Source organism: Mytilus californianus, unplaced genomic scaffold (assembly GCF_021869535.1).
Source record: "Mytilus californianus isolate M0D057914Y unplaced genomic scaffold, xbMytCali1.0.p SCAF_6, whole genome shotgun sequence".
Lineage (NCBI taxonomy): Eukaryota > Metazoa > Mollusca > Bivalvia > Mytilida > Mytilidae > Mytilus > Mytilus californianus.
Window position 1 is genome coordinate 46,929,949 of NW_026262712.1, and position 6,613 is coordinate 46,936,561.

General features: G+C 32.5%; 1 long non-coding RNA gene across 1 annotated transcript; it reads right to left on the reverse strand.

Moving 5' to 3' along the window:
• Positions 1-579: 579 nt before the first annotated feature.
• Positions 580-6,278, reverse strand: LOC127705552 (uncharacterized). The gene is made up of 4 exons (XR_007983903.1): positions 6,166-6,278; positions 4,583-4,778; positions 1,035-1,138; positions 580-654 (listed from the first exon to the last, which is right to left on the reverse strand). It is a non-coding gene; the product is annotated as an uncharacterized LOC127705552 (long non-coding RNA).
• Positions 6,279-6,613: the final 335 nt, after the last annotated feature.

Consider the following 6,613-nt stretch of genomic DNA (forward strand, 5'->3'; position numbering starts at 1 on the left):
TACAATTTAGTATCGTGTCATCATAAATTATACGAAACGAATCTAACCCGTACATGCCAGCAACTGGTTTTAGAATAAATGTGTTTTCTTTATGCAGCACCTCAATATAAAATTTACGTCAAACAATAATGATATTATTTGCAGCTTTTTCATCCGGGACGAAAACCAATGCATTGTCGAGTTCTTTTAGCTGATGTTTGATACGAGAAATAAGGCTATTATTGTTTTATTCTAAAGTCATTGGTTAATAGTATGCGTCACTGTATTACCAATAAATAGAGCGATGGTAGGTATTTCTGACCAATGAACCCCACACTGGCTGTTAATAATATATGTTATTGTATTAATGATTAATGGAGCGATAGCAGGTGTTTCTTTCCAATGCACCTCAATTCGCACTGGTTGTTTGCATTACTTATTAATGCCGAGTTATATCAGGAGGTGTTTCTGACCAATGTTTCTCACAATGTTTTTTTTTGTTATATACGTTACTGTATAACCTATCAATGGCGAATAATTTCAGGTTGTTCTGGTAAATTTATCTCACAAATTCGTATTCTATAAGCGTTGATGTATTACCTTTTAATGCACGTGTCGATTGGAAGTCAATGCCAATGCACACATCACATAATGATGGGTAGTTTGATAGCACTCCTGCAAATAATCATTAAGTAATGAATAAAATATTGATGGAAGAATAGTCTGAATATGTAAACAGATATATATAATATCACATGGAACGTTTTTAAAATTTTGCGTATTTCAATCCCTGTACAAATATTTTGTTTTGTCTAAATATTTTTCCAATGAATATGATAATAAAAAATCTGGCATTGGTTACTGTATGCCAAAATCTGGAACGTTTGTTGGCAGACAGTGATTTATAATGGTAAAAAAATAACTTAATCTGATTGCATGTGCTCTCTGATAAAAAATAAGAACAGTACCTGTAACATATTTTCAATAAATATATAATCATGACAATTATTAGCAAAATGGATAGATTTAATATAATATGTCATTCATTTACTTACTCCAAGGACTAAAATGAAGAATTCTAATGTCGTTTTTTGTATCATAGAAGGCATCTTTTCTGCATGCATATAATGAATGAGTTTCATTACCTGGAATGTCCTGTCTAATTACAAAAAAAGAGAGAAAAAAAACATTTGCGGTAAATACAAACTCAAATACATTTGGATGGGGGAGGGGGGGGGGGGATGATTGATCATAGTGATTTATAACGGCTAAAATTGAGTGTATCTATCAAGTTTGACAGTTGTGTTTCCAGCTTTAGTGTAGTAATTAGTTCGATAACAACGTGACAAAATTCACATGTATGTTAACGTGAACACTGTTTTTTTCATTGAAATAGTTCTCTTTCTTCAAAACATAAATATCTAAATTCATTATTCCCGAAATGTTATATCACTATTCAGGATGCGCCTGTGATGGTATCGTGGAAACATTCTATCCACTATTGCGATAAGCCGTATGTTTGATCCCCGTCCGACTAAATATAACATTGAAAATTTTAATACGTATTTTACTGCTTCTCCGCAACGTATGATGCAATCAGGAGTACAAACAAAGACAAGTCTGTTTTCAAACAAGTTTAAAAGTTGTCGCCTTGAAAATGTGAAGACTAATTGCATATCCCTTAAACAAATTAACCAAGACCCGATAGCGCTGCAAACGCAATAGCCCCAGGTCCATGTTTTTGTGATTGCTAGTTTTCATCATTATGTAAATGAATAATACCTGACAGGAAAAAATATTCATCAAATTCAGGAAAGACTATTAACAAATAATTTAACAACTTCAGAATCAAAGGGAGAGGTAACTTTCCTTTTTAAAACTAATTGGGAGAGGTAGTGAGACTTAAAAGGGAAGAGCTCGTTTGATCTTGACGCTATAATGTTTTGTCTTGTCATTTGTGCCCAAATGAAAAATAAAAGTTTTCTCAGTTTATATCCTAAATCATTATTTATAGTTACACAATTTGATTTGTTAACTTGTCAGAAATTAACTAGATATGTTATTTGTGTGCACCACATTTTTAATATATTATTTTTTGCATATCTAATGAACAGAATTAAAATAGAAAACTAAATATCATTTATCGGTTAGAGGATAAGGAAAACTATTCTGATTGTGATATTCATTGTTTTTAATTACAAAATGTATGAGTAAAACAAAGTTTAGCAACTTAAATCAATAGATTCAAACAATGCAGTTGCAATTAAATGCAATTTAATTTTGGATGTAACACGTCTTCTGATTGGCTGATAGAGTATTGTTTTTCACCTCATAGACATACTTTTGTTTTGTGACCGTGACATCGTCAACGTTTCTTCATGATTTACTCCTTACATATGGAATTGATAATTAAATTATGAGGAATGACTGTAAATTTTTTCTTGCATATATACTTGTCACTTGGGCGCTGAATGCATTCTTTAATAATTTTGTGACTCTTTAAACTTCAGTCTACTGAGGTTTGCATTTGCCTTTCCTTATTATTGTAAGAATGGGATTTTTGTCATAGTTGGTCCGGGTCCGATTCGTAGTACTAGTGAACTAATGTAAATTCGCAAAAATAACAAATTTTTGATGAGCGAGTTGGAAAGGAATGTTAATGTTTTTTTTTATAAGTAACGGATCAAACGTTAATTCAAGGCCATAATCATTACGTTTTAATGAAGTAAAAATTGTTTCGCTGAAAACCTTGCTACACCTTTCTGTTGATGTCTTTACTAGATTAATGTGTATATTTGTTTGAATTTCGTAGTCGGTTGTGTTGTATGTCTGTAATGTATACATAAAAATAAGAAGATGTGGTATGATTTCTAATAAGACAACCCTCCACAAGAGACCAAATGTCACAGAAATTAATAACTGCAGGTCACCGTACGGCCTTTAACTATGTATCTGATGTAGGTTTACTCAGTTTTGGCTGCTGGTTCCCAATTATTGGCACATTAGCCTATTACTTGTATGCCGGTATTGGTTGCTCAACCAATGTTGTCAATATAACGGAACTATAAACAACTGTCATACAAGTGGAAGGTTTAGTTAGCTATAAAACCAGGTTTCACCCTACATTTTCTTCTGAAAATGTCCGTACAAAGTCAATAAAATGGCAAGTGTTTTGTTTTCCACATGTTCTGGGGATTAATAGTGTTTGATGTTTGGTCAGTGTTTATGGACTTCCCGTTTTTATTTACCTTGGAGTCCGGTATTTTTGTTATACTTTTTATGTACTCTTGAGTTACGTGTGCCGAAAAGGAAAGAATTACTTCGATATGTTAGCTACGGTCTAAACTGGGCCACACATCCTGAAGATATAACGAGCAATTTTGAAAAGTGACTTTGTCGATTACATAGGAGATGAACTCACAACAAGAAAAAAACATTGTTCGGGGAGATACCACCTACAAAGAAAAGTATTCGGTTAAGCAGGGTTCGTTTCAAAGGTGCATGAACTGTACGGTATCATATACCAAACATCCTAGAGACATATTTCATCCATTCGTTTAATGTGTTTGAGCTTTTGATTTTTCCATTTGATTAGGTACTTTCCGATTTGAATTTTCATCGGATTTTGATATTTTTGTTATTTTACTTTTTATACTGGTACATGATAAAACCATAGGGTCTTTTGCATTAGGTTTGGAGACGTATGACTTTTAAAATGTTAACCGATGGTAACCTTGAGTAGACTGTAAATAGTATTTTTGCACTTCTTTCATGGAAAAGTACATAGAAACCATATAATTTTTTATCGGCATAAAGTAGCCTATCATCTGAAACTGGAAGTGATTTCTGTAAAACTGCAGTGGCTATTCATTGCTATTTTATCAGGCAAAAGTATGTAGAAACCATATATTATTGGAATCAGTATAAATCAAGCTTGTTTTTTTATTCGAGCGTCAATGATGAGTCTTTTATAGACGAAACGCGCGTCTGGCGCAAATACAAAATTCAATCCTGGTAACTATGATGAATTTATTAATAGACCGGAAGTGACAATTTTTAACCGAAAGTAGCACATTACCTTTCTTATTTAATGCAAAAGTCTATAAAAACCATATTTTTGGGAATCAGTATGAAGAAACCTATGATGTGACACCACTATCAACTTTGAGTGAACCGGTACCGGAAGTGGCTTCTTATCAATGATTTGAAAAGTAAATGGTGGAACAATTGGTTTTATTTTCAATTTTTCGTGTAAATATGTCTCTTGTAAATTTCACTACTTGTTCGATATTTCGATCAGCAAGTTCGCCCAAACATTTTAGTAAAGCAAACCTTTTTTTTTTTTTTTTCGGGAAACTTGGATATATATAGAAGCAAATAAACGGATTGGGTATAAATATTTCTAGTATTTTGAATTCCATTATACTTGATAGGAAAGTGGAGAAATGTGTATTTTTGAAGTATATAGAATAATACAAAAATTGAAGAATTTAACTAGGAATGAAGCGTTCATTAGTTGTAAAGTTAAGACTTATTCTTGTGCATGTTTTTGAGAAAAAAAGGTAGCCACTGAATTTTTGCTCTGAGAGAGACAGAGACTTACCTCAGTACAAAAAAATGTCCCTGCGTAATAAAACATTCAAATATCTCTTTTAGTTTTCCATTATTAGTTGTCACTATTGCTCTAGTCGGGTCATCACTACTGAAATGTACAATATCTCCTTCACCTTCATACATGTATGCTCTATCTTGCATGTTACAATGGAAAGCACACATACCTTTATAGTTAACCGGCGAACCTAGAAAAAGTGAAATAACAAAAATACCGAACTCCGAGGAAAATTCAAAACGGAAATTATCTAATCAAATGGCAAAATCAAAATCTCAAACACATCAAACGAATGGTTAACAACTGTCATATTCCTGACTTTATACAGGTATTTTCTTATGTAGAAAACGGTTTTATAGCTAGCTATTAGTGGAAATATAAGTTATTGAGATAAATGATTTAATTGAATTGCTTTGTTAAACATCTATTTAATCCAATAATCGTTTGACAATATTTTCAAAATCTGGTTTTTTGCCAACTTTGATTTCTTATAATATATGTAATGTTTGTCATTAATCGGAAGTCATCATTGTAACAAACATATATGCGGGTTTATTTGCTTAAAAGATATTTCAAACGCTGTTTTATATTCCTTTATTACATTTTCTGCTGCGAAAGTTTCGTACATTAATTTTCATGTGACGTTTATGGTTAATTAAATTGGGACTAGTAATGCATGCAAATCAGTTAACACCTTTTTAAAGTATTAAGAGTTAAAAGAAATCAAAAGGAAAAATCGTTAGCAGTAAAATATAAAATTGAGAATGGAAATGGGGAATGTATTCATTTTGATGGTTAATAAAACATATCAATATCATTCATTTTTATAAACTGAATCATGCCTTAAAAATAAAGCTAAAATAATTTCCCCCATCTACCAATGTTACTAGAATTGATAGTTTAGTCTGTCAAAAGAACCATGAAAATTCCAATTTGACAGTATTGACCACTTGACGAGTTTTGTCTTGGGCTTTAAATATAGACACAACTGGTAAATACAGCTCAACCTTGGTTTCCCGAGATGAGAAACAGTACAACAGATGCATCACCCATAAACAACAGCAACAACGTCAATTACAGTGAGGAACAATTGAAACTGTAAGCACATAATAAACAATATTAACAAAGACAACGATGGCGTCAGTAAATTAAGGGTATGCTTCTAAACTGCTCAGCAACAACAACATGATGATCCCTGAATGTATAACGTGGTGCAAGTAGCAGGTCAGCAGGAAACGCTTTTAATGCAATGGTGCATATGTAATACCTATGTAGGGGATGCTATTTGAACAATATTTCTAATATGTTTTAAGGTTGGTCATTTTTAATGGGATAACAGTTTGACACGATAAAACGAAACATGGACAGCACAAGGCATAATGTGTACAAGTATATCATGTTAAAGTACCTTGTTTTACGAGGGATTGATTTGTATATAACATCGCTTGGGACGCATGGAAATTAAAAAGTGTTGTTTAAATTTTTTTTTAAAGGATCACGTTGAAATGAAATTTCTAACAACAGAGTGTACGTACCAGTCTTTTTGTGTAAGGGAATTAAAATGTAAATATGCCTACCTGCTTGAATTAGTGACCACCAACTCAGCAAAAATACAACTTTCCGTTGAAAAAACATTATCTTTGACAATAACAATTGACACTTATCTACTTTTACTGGATACGTGTAGGAAAACAAAATTCTTATGTAATATTGGGCGTTTGACCAGGATATGCAACAGATGTAGACACACAAATAAAGGCAACAGTAGTATACCGCTGTTCGAAACTCATAAATCGATAGAGATAAAAACAAATCCGGGTTACAAACTAAAACTGAGGGAAACGCATCAAATATAAGAGGAGAACAACGACACAACAAAAACACAACATAAATAGCAACACACACAGAAACGAACTATAATATAACAATGGCCATTTTCCTGAATTCGTCCAGGACATTTTAAGAAACAAATGGTGGGTTGCACCTGGTTTTGTGGCATGCCAAACCTACCGCTTTTATGGCAAT